Raw genomic sequence first — 13,335 nt, 5'->3', positions numbered from 1 at the left:
CCAGACTGAAGCCTGTACTGCCTCACATGACCTCCCATTTTTAAACCAAAAGTGTTCCTGCACGTGGTCTCCGTGATCCAGACCTGCCAGGTGGTCTGGTAATGCCTTCCTAGTTCCACATGCATCCAGGCAGCCATGGTGAAACACAACCTAGGAAGTCAGACTCTCTGAGACATACTTGAGGGATAATCATACTGTAGAAAATTCAGTTGTGAAAGACTCATAGGGGTCATTATGACATTGGGCAACATCACAGCATATGGCCCTCTTGTAAGACCTCCCAAGCAAAGGAAATGGTATAGAGAATTTATATTCTACTTGTTAAGTATAAAAATTATGGTTGATTCTCGAGGAAAGTTACAGTAAAATTTTACAGAGATGACATTAGTCATATTCCTCCCATGAAATGGCAGAAAAACAATTCAAAAGCAAATAATAACAACAATCATCATACTAATAAAGAAGAAAGAACAAGAAGAAAGAATTTATTGACTTATATTGCTGGGAAGGCTAAGTATCACTTGTCTGGGTGATTTAACAATGTTGTCAAGACTCTCTTTTTATCTCTCTGCCTCCCTTTTTACTTTAAGACATATTTTCCTCTATCTGGTTTAGTTTCCCTCTCCTCAAGCCTCTGCCTACATGCTAGGCAAGCAGACAGGCAGCAGTCTCAGACTCACATTCTGTTCCTTAAGCAATCCCTACAGTCTTCCCTAGAAGCTCAGCATTCTGTGGCGGTGTTAGGATGACATCTGTACCACTGAAACTACATGCAACGGGTTCCCTCCCAAAGGTTATGTTACCAAAAAAATTAGAGTAGTAATGCTAGAAAAGGCCTCCAAGTAAACATTGTTCCCCATCCCAAATATGCTCTTTTCCTTATACAAATTATGTCAAGTGTGTTTTCTTCTAACACTACAACTGTTCCACATAAAACCAAAAATTCTCTCATAATCTTCCTCCTAACCCCAGCTCCTGAGTAGATGCTGCATTCAGCTCTGGATCCAGGATCAATGGGCGGTGAGCATGCTAATCAGTCTTGTCTAAATGTGGTTTCACACAGTCCATAGTCTGTGCCTAAATGATTAACTTACACTAATTCCAAAACCTTCCATATAGTATGGGATGAAAAATGGGCTAACCACAGTGATAACACTTATTCAGAAATGTAAAGCAATGAAAGGAGGTGACACCTTCTGTTCCAGTGATCTATTGCTGCTTACAAAACCACCCAAATGTAGTGGCTTAAAGCAACCACTTTATTATCTTTCATGATTCTGTGGGTCTCACTTGTTTTCTCTCCTGTGGTTGCAGTGTGATGGCAGCTGGGGCTGGCTGGCATTGCCCAGAGGCCACACTGCTATGCCGGGCCTCTTCTATTTTCATGTAACAGGTCTTTCCAAACAAACTTTCTCTGTGGTCTCTCCAATGAGTTAGGTAGAATCCTTACATGGTGGCTCAGGGCTTCCTAGACAGCTTTTCTAGGCCTTCATTTTTTTTTTAAACATTGTTAAAATATTTATTTTAATACAGTCTATTATAAATAAGTCAGCAGAGGTTCCACACTGCCACAGATGCATCTGTGAAGTAAGAGCCCTGTGCCATGCAAATGGTGACTGTCTCAATGATGTCTCTTCTTTTATCCCAGCCAGAGCACACACTCTTCCATGCTGTTCCTGTCCACTGATTGCTTCCAAATCAGATGATTAAATAGCCTTTTTCCCCAGAGTGGGCTTAAAATAGTTGGCTCAGGCATTCCAGGATCTGTACCCCTCTTTAATGCTAGGTAAATCACGAGTGGGGTAAAGCCTCAGTGGATGGCAAACTGGCCGCCCTTGAAGAGCTGTTGCAACCTCTGCTTGGCCTCTTTGCTCAGCCTCACCATGGCGACGGCCCTGCCGCACAGTGAGCTAGGCCTTGTTAAAGCTTAGGCTCCAAACTGTCACAGGATCATTTCCACTGCGTTATTTTAGTTAAAGGTAGTCACAGGGACAGCCCAGATTAAATATAAAAGGAACCACACAAGAGCATGGACATTGGTGGTTTGCTAATGTCCTGGGAACAGGTTTGGAGATCGGCTATAAGATAGCACCTTTCTATAGCATATTTCAAATTTTGTTGGACAAAAATAACAAGGACTAATTTCCCACCTGCTTGCACCATATCCTGCCTCCTGGGAGGATATGTGTTCTCTCTCATCTTCCATGACCTTGCATCAGTGAGGCTAGAAATTCTACTACATTAGAAGCCTACTTCATGTTAGTGTAGTTATGGAGATCTAGGGATAGACATCTTTACTGAACAACTAAAGACCCTATTTTTTTCCCCTGGAATTTCCATAGTTACTAACTGGCTAATTCAATTTCTGGTCATAATCTGGGCTAGAAACCAAGCCAGATAGCTCACAGAGGAGGAGCCCCTAAAACTGCCTCTGCTCTTACAGCTTCTTTTCATGGTAGGCCTCAGGCTTTCCCCAGACCCTCAGTCTAAGGTGATGAAGCATAACAAATCAGCCCCTACTAACAGGCTGCATCCTAGATGATGGAACAAATTACTTTTATTGGGCAGTAAAGTATTTGAGAGATGCCTAGCAGGGCACACCCATTTCTTTGGGGCTCTTTGCTTCCAGCTTTTAATCCCATTTCTTGCCTCCTGGTTTTTGCATGCACTAGCTTTACCATCAGACAAATAATTTTGACTTTGCAGTTCTGCAAAATTTATGATGATCAGATGATCAGTATTCTTGGATTTCTGGCTGTAGGCAAAAAAATGTTTTATTAAAGTTCTATTTTTTTCTATGTTAAGTCAGGCAAGCAGTTTGTCTCTTTCCTACAGAACTCACTGAATTCTACAAGAAGTGACCAAGCGTGTGGAACAATCACATATATTTCTAGCAACTTTTTAAAAGTTATTTCTTTGCTAGGGACATGTTTTGAGGTGGCATGTTAACCAGATACTCTCCAGTGTCATAATTAAGATGATCAATTACTTGGCTTGTGTGTGGGTGAGGGATTCGTACAAATCTAGACCAAGTCGTGAAACATCCTGTATGTGATGTTCTCATTCATTTGTCATCCACTGAGCAGGATTACATATTAATTATTTAAGACAGATGGACAGTCAGGAAGGATGGAGTCTCTTATCTCTATCAGTAAACTTCCTTTCATGGGAAAACCTAAATCTCTCCTGCTGTATTTCAAATCCTATTTCCAGTCCTGCTATGCCCTCAAGGAAGGTAGCATCCTCAGGTTAGTCAGTTGTTATTCCTCCCTGCCCTATAAACTCTTGAAAGCCATTTCTGGTCATTTTTTATCTTCCTCTTTTCCAGAGAAAATGATAAATCTGTATGCAAAAAGAGTAGACATGTAAGATATCCTCTGGAGGCCCAGAGACTAATTTACTTTAGACATCAAATTCTGCTATTTCTTCTTAACAAGAATATTCCAGAGTGGCAAATCTTGACAGGGAGCAACAATAACAATAGTAGCTACATCGTGCTGAGAGACTTATTTCAGAACAATTCTTTATCTTTGGGCACATAACATGAGCACTATCAAAACAGCAGTTGGTACACACCAAGCATCAACACATCTCTGCAGAACATTATCTTCAAAGCCAGGGCACCAACACCAAACAAATGAGCTCCAAGAGGCAAACGTGTTTTGGCTTTAGCTTTTCATGGGGGTGGGGTGTTTTGAGCATAGCACATGTGTTCTCTGATAGCAAGGAGAAAGCAAGTTCTTTAATTTATTATTCACTTTACTGTATCTCTCTTTTAAGATGTATCTTCTGGGATTTTTATTTTATTTTTTTATTTTAGCATTCAGACTCAAGGTGAAGGGATGGTATCTTCTGGATTTAAAATAAATTTTTATAATGTCTTTTTAAAAGTATGCTATAAAAACTTTATCTCTGGCCAACAATCTTGAAAAAATACTAATGAGGATTTACGTTAGGAGAGAGTATTGGCAAAGAAAGGGGTGTATCCTTTTCATTCACCACCTTTATTAAAAGGCATCCTGCACTTTTATATCAGGAACAATGTCTTTTTTGATTTTCACCCTCTTATTATCACAGTGCTAGCACGTAAAACACAAACACCTTTGTCAAATTTTGTTTTTTAATGGAAAAAGGGAATATAAAATAAATGAAAAATTCAAGAAAAAATAAGCATTTACTTTTAATCTGTGAATATTTTCTAGACATTAAACATATAAATGTAATGAAAGGTATTTGATATTAAATAATAACTAATATACCATATTGAAATTCATGAGTTAAAATCCAGTTCTGTCTTATAGTTCTCAGTATTGTAAAGCAGCAATGCAGAAGCAAGGCACAAAAATCTACACATGAGGAATCCGGACTGTAGAAATGGATTTTAATTATTTCCAGAAAGTTTTCATCAGACTACAAGTTTTATAAATTGATTTATTATTGTCTCTGTTGAAAAAAATCCAAAAAGATTGTGATTTATTAAAAAAAAAGATGTTCTGTTCTTCAATTCTGATTCCAGATCCGATGTGTAGGAAAAAGCATCATTGGTGATCTTAGTAAATTTCTGTAGGCATTTTTAAGATGATATCTGCAGATGTGAAAGTCTGAGGCTAGGAAAAGTTTATTAATTTTGCTTACTAATATTGTGATAGAAATAATCATACCCTTACAGATTTTAAGAATCTACCATCTGACTTCTTTTTTCCTCACAGAGTTCTTTGCTATATAATGCTAAGTATCTTGTTGAGGCAACACATGAGAGCCCTTTTGGTAATGTGTAGAGAGCCTACGGGATGAGCAGATGGGGGCGTGCTAAGTGGATGTTCAATAGAATTTCACATCATCTTATAAAAATCTTGGAAATCAATAAACAAAACTTGTAAAATGGTAAATGTTCAAACTCCATGTGATTAAATTGGGTGAATCAAAATACCAGATGCTATTTTGGTCTTCTGCAGTGCTGAGAGTTTGTTATTGTTACTGACACATACAACAGCTGCAAAGATAATTTTTATGTTCATTATATTTACTATGTTCACTGGGAGAATTAGAAGCCCCTGAAGTACATCTTAAAAGATTTTATTACTCTATAAAAGACTCTGTCACTTTAAACTCCATTAGTTGAGCTCTTTGGATTAGCAATGACATTCTTAGGAACAGGCACTAGGAAGTTGAGTTTAGGAGTCTCAAGTTAGCCCCTCACAGGCAGTGATGTATGTCAGCCCATCCGCCGGGAGAAGGGCTCAGATAAAAAAGTCAGTGAAGTTATTGGATAGTAACAGAGTAAGGTTTTCTTTAATTCCTCTTTTCAGAGCAATATAACTCATATCCCCTACTTATGAGTTTCTAGGAATTTTAAATGTTTTAAATGTTTTTAATTTTAAATTAAAAACTGTGGCTTAAATCGGTAATGGACAAAGCCTTTTAGTTCATGTCAACAGACTTATCATATGTCCAAAGCACAGTTATAGAACTAGCTAGGTGGCGATACCTTGCAGAACTGGGGCAGTGTCCTCCAAAAGGCTCTAGGTCCTCTATATAAGCATTCTGTGTAAGGTGCTGTTTCTCCCATAGCCAGGATTCAGGAATCAAGGGGTGGGTGTGGGAGTGGTATTTCTCACTATTACCACTGGTCAGGTACTAGCAATATTTTGCTTCTCACACCCGTGACATTCTGCTCTTCTGGTGTAGAGGTCTTACTTCCAAAAGGAGAAATGCTTCTACCAGCAGTCATTCTATTCAACTGGAATTTGAAGCTGTCATCGGTTCACTTTGGGCTCCTCATTCCTCTGAATCAGTGGGTAAAGAAGGGAGTTACTGTACTGGTGGGGGTGATTGCCAAGCCAGGTTGCCCCTGGCTTACCCAAGGTAAGACCCCTGATTACCAAGGAGATCGCCACTATATAATGGAGGCCAGGAAGAGTATGTGGAACACAGGAGATCATTTAGGGCATCTCTTAGTGCTATCATGTCCTATGATTTAAAGTCAATGGAAAATTGTAACAACTCAATTTAGGCAAGACTGCTAATGGCACAGGCCTTTCAGGAATGAAGATTTGACTAAGTGCACTAGGAAAAGAACCATGGCTGCCTGTATATCTCCTAGGGCTGCCATAACAAAATACTACAGACTTTGTGGCTTAAACAGAAATGTATTTTCTTACAGTTCTGGTGGCTGGAAGTTTGAGCTCAAGGTGTCAACAAGTTTGGTTTCTCCTGAGGCTTCTCTCCTTGCCTGCAGATGTCTGTCTTCTTGCTGTGTTCTCATCTAGCCTTTCCTCTGTGCACATGCATCCCTAGGGTCTCTTCCTTTTCTTATAAAGACACCAGACCTACTGGATTAGGGCCCCATCCTTATGGCCTCACTTAACTTTAATTATCCCACTAAAAGACCTATTTCCAAATATATTGGGGAGGATAGGGCTTTAATATATTAATTTGGTGGGACACAATTCAGTCTATAAAATCAACTAAGGTGCTTTTTGAGGGTAACAGAAATATAAAATGGGTAGCTATAAGTTATAATGTAAGTAGTTATAAATACCAACTACAACCACACAACCAGTTTCAGAATGAGGTCTGTAATCATGAAGCATATTTTTTCTTATTTTGTTATAAATATGTTTATGTTTGTGTACCAATTATTTTTATTTTCTTCCCTGTTATCCCTTTGTCATCTAACATAAAATGTATTAATCATAGTCAACTTTATATATATCACTGTATTTAAATTACAGGAGATCAAGGAAAAGACTGAACATCACCCAGGTATTTGCCCTTCTCTTCTAGGGAAAGGCTTAACGTATTTTCAGTGGTACAGAGGATAGTTGTATCATATTAGGCAAAAATGGGACTTTGTTATTTCCTTTATTTACAGATTAAATATGGTTTGAGGAGATGTATATGGGTGCCAGGTTGACAAGGGTAAACTGTAAAGAAAATTATTGTCATTAACCTGGGTGAGTATAATCCAATTAGTTGATGGGCTTTAAGAGCGGAACTGAGGTTTCCCTGAGGAAGAAGAAATTCTGTCTGTGGACTGCAGTTTCAGATCCTGCCCTGCTTATGGCTTGTCTTCATATTTCAGACTTGCCTGGCTAGTCTCCACAATCACATAAGCCAGTTCCTGTAATGTGTGTGTGTGTGTCTGTGTATAATATAATTACATATATATATAATTGTATATATAAATTAACATATCTGTTCTAACATTTCGTACTAGTTCTCTTTCTCTGGTGGAACACAGACTGATATAGATACTCTCCAAATATTGAATGAATGGATATTTACATAGATGAATGAATGAATGAATAAATAGATAAATAATTGTTCATATTAATCTTTGTTGATGGTTATGAACACATCTAGATATAAGAGAAAGCTAAAAGCATTTTAAAACTGATTAGTGAAAGGGGGGCAAAGTAGCTTAAAAATGCTATAATGTATAAACTTAGCAGGACATGACTAAAGGATAGTTTAGAAGAGCTTGAGCCAACTCAGACATCTTACAAAGGAAGCTCTCAGGTTATTGAATTAGCTTCCTCATTAATAAATCCAGACCTAAACATTTTCATAACTAATAAAGAGAGAAGGTTGTTTTCTTCATTTCAAACACAGACATTAAATGTTAAAGCACATAGACATAATATTCAAATAATATATTTTGAGTGGAGAAAAAATAACCTTAAGTCACTCAGACATACTGAACCATGACAAAATAATCTTTTTATTATTATCATTAAACTGGGTTGTTTCTTTCTGTGTGAGTGATATCATTAACAAAAGGGATTTGAGTGTTATTTTTTGAGATACATATTGTAATATAAAATAAAGCAGAAACAATGGTGATATAGCACCTCATATATTTTCCTGGATAGAGCTGGAACCAATTCTACTAAGTGAAGTATCCCAAGAATGGAAAAACAAGCACCACATGTACTCACCATCAAGTTGGTTTCACTGATCAACTAAGAGCACATATAGGAATAACATTAATTGAGTGTCAGGCAGATGTGTCGGGGGAGGGGATGGATGTATACATACATAATGAGCGCAATGCACACCGTCTAGGGGATGGACATGCTTGAAGCTCTGACTGGGGGGCGGGGGACAAGGAGAATATATGTAACCTAAACTTTTGTACCCCCATAATATGCTGAAATAAAAAAAAAAAAAAGCACAAGTAAGATGATTTATTTTGTATCTTGTGAAGTACAGAATTATGATTTATGTCTTAGGGTTAGGGAAGTTTCAGTCATGTACATACCTGGAGAAAAACAAACATAATCACTATCACCAAGTAAAGATAATACGAAGTAGCATAAGAGAGTTCTTACTAGATATTTGGTGGATTTAAAATAAAATCACAATTTTTGTTTTTTCTCATTTGGATATGAAACCATGTAAAAATATCTTCATTTAAAAAAATTGACATGTCGTTTAATATTCTAGACTCAGATACATTCTAATGTGAGTAGAATTGAAATGCACTGGGAGGGAAACATTTTTTAGCATCCAATTTCATGGAAACCATTGACTTAAAACTCATGTTTCAGGACTATAAACCATCATCATTGATATAGTTTGATTTCGGTAGTTTAAACATAATCTTAAATGATATTTCATAGATTGCTTTTTATAAAAGAGTTTGCCGTCATTGTTAGGAGAAAAAGTAAGCAAAAGTGCTTCTCTAGAAGGAAAAAAAATCTCTGGGAAAATGGAAAAATTTTCTCTAAATTGAGCTAAATTGTTTCTGTATTATAGAATCCATGCCTTTTCCACATTATTTGTCCACAGCAAGTCTTTTGAAGAATAAGGCCACTTCTAAAAGATAAAATAGGAAACTTTAAGAGTATTGTGGTAGTCAGCAATCTAAGATAGTCTCCAATGTTTCTGCTCCTGGTATATATGCCCTATATTATCCTCAACCCTTGAACATGGATTTTGATTATGTTATGATGTATAAGATTGTATCTTAGCACACTTGAAAGATATTACTTGGCTGGTTTTAATGACATAAGCTGCCACGTTGTGAGAAAACTTCATGGCAAAGACCTAAGAGTGACATCTAGGAGCTGAGAGTGACCCCTGGCTGATAGCCTACAAGAAAATGAGGACCTCAGTCCTACACCCATAAAAGACTGAATTCTGTCAACAAGCTGAATGAGCTTTGAAGAGAATTCTGAGTCTCATGTGAGATTGTAGCCCCAGCTGGCACCTTTGTTTCTGCCCTGTGAGACCTTGAAGCTAACTAGTACTTGACTTTTGAGCTATGGAAAATGTCAGATAGTAAATATATGTTGGTTAAAACTGCTAACTTTTTGGTACTATTATACACAGCAATAGAAATTGAATACAGATGGTTTCTATAAATTTTGCTCATAAATTCTAGGGTTTAAACCATCACTCAGGGATAATATTTATGGACTTTGCCCAATAAAATCATCCAACAATTTCAGAAAACAAATGAGTACATGCTAAGTTCTATTCATGAACAGTGAAAACTGCACAAAGTAGGGCGTATGCCTACAAATGATAGTCATAACTGATCAACAATAAATTAATATTCAGCAGTATTATTATTCCTCCCTTTCTCCCTCTGTTTCTTCCTTTCTTTCATCCCTCCTTCCTTTTTGCCTTAATTCCCTCCCTCCTTCCTTCCTTTCATGTTTGCTTAAATGCTCACTCTCTTTCTCTCTTACCTCCTGAATCCTTTATTGCAATGCTAATATTTGGGGGGCTGTTGTATGATTTACATTTTAATTCATTATCAGCATTAAAATTCTTGACACCTCCAATCATCTGTTGGGACTGTGAGTGAATGGGATGTAGAATAGGATTATTTGATAGTATGGATACAGAGAGGAAAGATGCAGGGCAACAGAATTATTTAATGGGGACTGGAGATCTGATGGGATATGGAAGTAAGATGGACTGAATATCAGGGCAAGTTGTCAACACAATGTGATACACTGAAGAAAAAAAGAAACAAGATAAAACAATGTAATGTGTTTACTGCTTTGAGAGGTAGCTTTAATTTTGGAGAAGACTTTTTTTCTGTTTGGCTCTTTACTGTATACCCAGTGCCCAGACTAGTCCCTGGTATCCATGATAATAGCTTATTATGCATTTATTGAGAGAATGAATGTTACTTTATAGAAGCTTGATGTTTATCTAGCCTCTGAACTTTTAATTCTAACCTTTAGGGTGGAGGAGTGCACAGATTTTATAGATTGAAAGATTGGCATATTTATTTAGTTAATTTAGCATTTTCCGGACAAATTTAAGATAAAGTGACACAAGATGTGGATTCAAATGTGTGTATATGTATTTAGAAAGGACTTTGACATTGCCTAGTCCCGGGGGATTCTAAATTGTCATACAATAGGAGAATATTGGGTGTTTGCTGGTCAGTACACCTGAAGGGGAAACTTAAGGGGGATGCAAGTTACTCAAGGGAAACTTCTTATTTTGTAACGCATCCAGTGATTGGCCTTATTTATTCTACCACAAGGATGACCTTAGTACGAGATTATAGGAGAAATGCTATTATAGCAATTATATAATAAACAGTATGTTGATTTGAAGAGAAATGAGGGATATAACATTTGACAAAGTTGCTGAATATTACCAAAACTGATTAACTTCATATGGAAGCAACTAGAATTTCAAACTGTGTGTTAATATTAGGACTTGCAAATTGGTCCTTTATGTAAAAATGACCAGGAGGTAATGAGTCCTGTTTTTGTTACAAAGACAAGAATAAAAACATGGTAAACCTGAGGAAAGCTCTCCATTTGCTGCTTTGGCTGCTGTATGGTAGTCATGAAGCTATGTCTTTTGGTTTCTTGGGGAAACAGAAAAAGAGACTACCACTATACCATATCCAAATTACCACCCAAAGTGAGGAGAAGTTAATGAAACATTTTTGTCTTCTTTTTTAAATGTTAATATAAATGTATCCATTAAGAAATAAACCTTGCTTGTTGGCAGTGCAATTGATCCACTAAAATGTACCAATTGTGTTGCTACAATGCCACTTTAATAGTACATGTCTCCATGATGAATCACTAAGTCAGTGATGAATATTTGAAAAGCTTTAGAAAATAATTAGTAAATCTCATACATTTATTTGTATAAATGCAACATGATGTGTCAGTCACTATGCTAGACACTTTGGGTAAAATGGCGAGCAAGTTTACATGATTTTTTGCTCTGGGAGAAATTACCTTCTAGTGATAGAGACAGAAAAATAAACAAGGGGTAGCAGAAACAAGGGCAGTTGATAAAGAAAACAGTATGTACTTACATAGAAAGGGTATCCAAGACAGTTTAAGGGACATTCACAAAACTCTACCTAGATGAGTGGGTATAAGTCATTGCTAAGGAAATAGTGGGACTTAGCCAGGTTTGGAGGATAGGTGGTAGGTAGAGGTTCTGGCCTGGTTACCCAACACATTTTATGGCACTTTACATAAAGTGGACTATGCTTGGAAAAAATATTGAAATGGTTACTAATGCCAAAAAATGATGGAATAATTCAAATGCAACCAAAAAGACAGAGAACAATAACAAATATATTTTTAAAATGTTATTTAATATAGTAATATAACTTTATAATTGGCAACCCCCATCTTTCATTTAATAATTTTGTTTTGCAAAAAATGTCTACTCTGTTTTTATGAAAATCTAAAAATTGATAAAGCAAAAATATAAGAAATATATTCAGAAAACTAAGTATTTAGGTCAGCAAAGAAGTCATTCAATGGCCCCCTATGGACATAATAAATTATCTGATCATAATTATGGCAAAAATGGATCAAGAAAAGGTCACAGTAAACGTCATACTGTTTTATTTCTTTAGGCCCAGAATTAGACAATGAATTTTCACTAGTTTTTATTCTAAAAGAAATAGAACAAAATTTTAATGTGTAGATGATAGTTACTGGGTAACTAGAGATACTTATATATACCTCATGTTATGGCCATGTCAGTTCATTACATTTACCTCAGTAGATCAGTACAAATGCTTTCATAAAAGACTTGGCAATTTAGACTGTCCTTGAAGAATTGAAAGCATTTATTTTTTACAAATAATGAGAAGGATAAGGTGTTCCAGGAAAAGTACTACCTATTCACCTTTGTATTATTAGTGACAAGAAATGGATATATTGAGACTGAATGTGCAGTAATTATGATTTTACTGAAAAACGCACTTCTATTCAACATTTCACAAAATAGTTTTACATATCCCACAATAGTTATTTGAAGACTAAAACCTTTTTCTATTCCTGCTTATCCTCTTTCACTAGCCAAGACAATGGTAGTATTGATATAACTATTATCTGTTAAGGACTTATTTTAAGCACTTAAAAATATGTAACCTCTAAAGCTTATAACCACCTATGTAAGCAGGTATTGTTTTCTTCTGGCATATTATGAAGTAAATATATTATATGCCTATTTTCTTTGTCAGAATTGAGAACCAACTGAGATACAGACACTGGAGACAGATAGTTGGGCATATAATATTTAATTATGCATAATAATTTTTAGGCAATGTACTTTAGATATGTTGATAAAGATCTGGTTAATACTTGCCCCTGGATTAGGGACCCCAGAGTTATTCACCCAGCTGGTCATAGACAGCTTCCTGCCTCTCAAGTTCAGTAAAAGTCACTGACACTACTTTGAGGAGTTAGGAAGGGGCCAAAGTGGTTACTAAATGGAACTTTGTATTCATGGAAACATGAGGTCAGGGAGAAAGGAAAGGTATTGGTAGTATACAGAATATTGTTCTCTATTGCTCTCTAAAGATGTCCACGTCCTAATCCTTGGAGCCTATGAATGTGTTACATTACATGGTGAAGGAGAATTAAGATGCCAATGAAATTAAGTTTGCATATCAGCTAACTCTGAGATGCAAAAATTATCCCAGTTGATCTGGGTGGTCCCAAGGTAATCACAGGGATCTTTGCAAGTGAAAGAAAGAAGCAGGAGAGTTAGAGTCAGAGTGATGCAATGTGAGGAAGCCTGGACTGACCATTACTGGCTTTAAGGATGGAAAGGAAGTATAAGCCAAGGAATGTGGGCAGCCTCTAGAAGGTGAAAAAAGCCAGAAAGTAAATTTTCCTCTATGGCCTTCAGAAGGGAATGCAGCCCTCAGAAGCCTAGATTTTAGTCCAGTGAGGCCCATTGCAAACTTCTGTCCTCCAGAATTGTAACATAATAAATGAGTTTTGTTTTAGTCTGCTAAATTTGTGGTAATACGTTAATAGCAGCAATTCAGTATCCATCATGGTGCAATTCAGTCACAGAAACCACTTTTTTTAAGCCGAT

General features: G+C 36.6%; 1 pseudogene; it reads right to left on the bottom strand.

Moving 5' to 3' along the window:
* Positions 1-1,639: 1,639 nt before the first annotated feature.
* LOC138384800 (mitochondrial import receptor subunit TOM7 homolog) lies at positions 1,640-1,885 on the bottom strand (annotated as a pseudogene).
* Between the last annotated feature and the right edge of the window lie 11,450 nt (positions 1,886-13,335).

This window comes from Eulemur rufifrons, chromosome 6, assembly GCF_041146395.1.
Source record: "Eulemur rufifrons isolate Redbay chromosome 6, OSU_ERuf_1, whole genome shotgun sequence".
NCBI lineage: Eukaryota > Metazoa > Chordata > Mammalia > Primates > Lemuridae > Eulemur > Eulemur rufifrons.
Note: the sequence above shows the minus strand (reverse complement) of the source record. Positions and strands in the feature narration are given on the sequence as shown.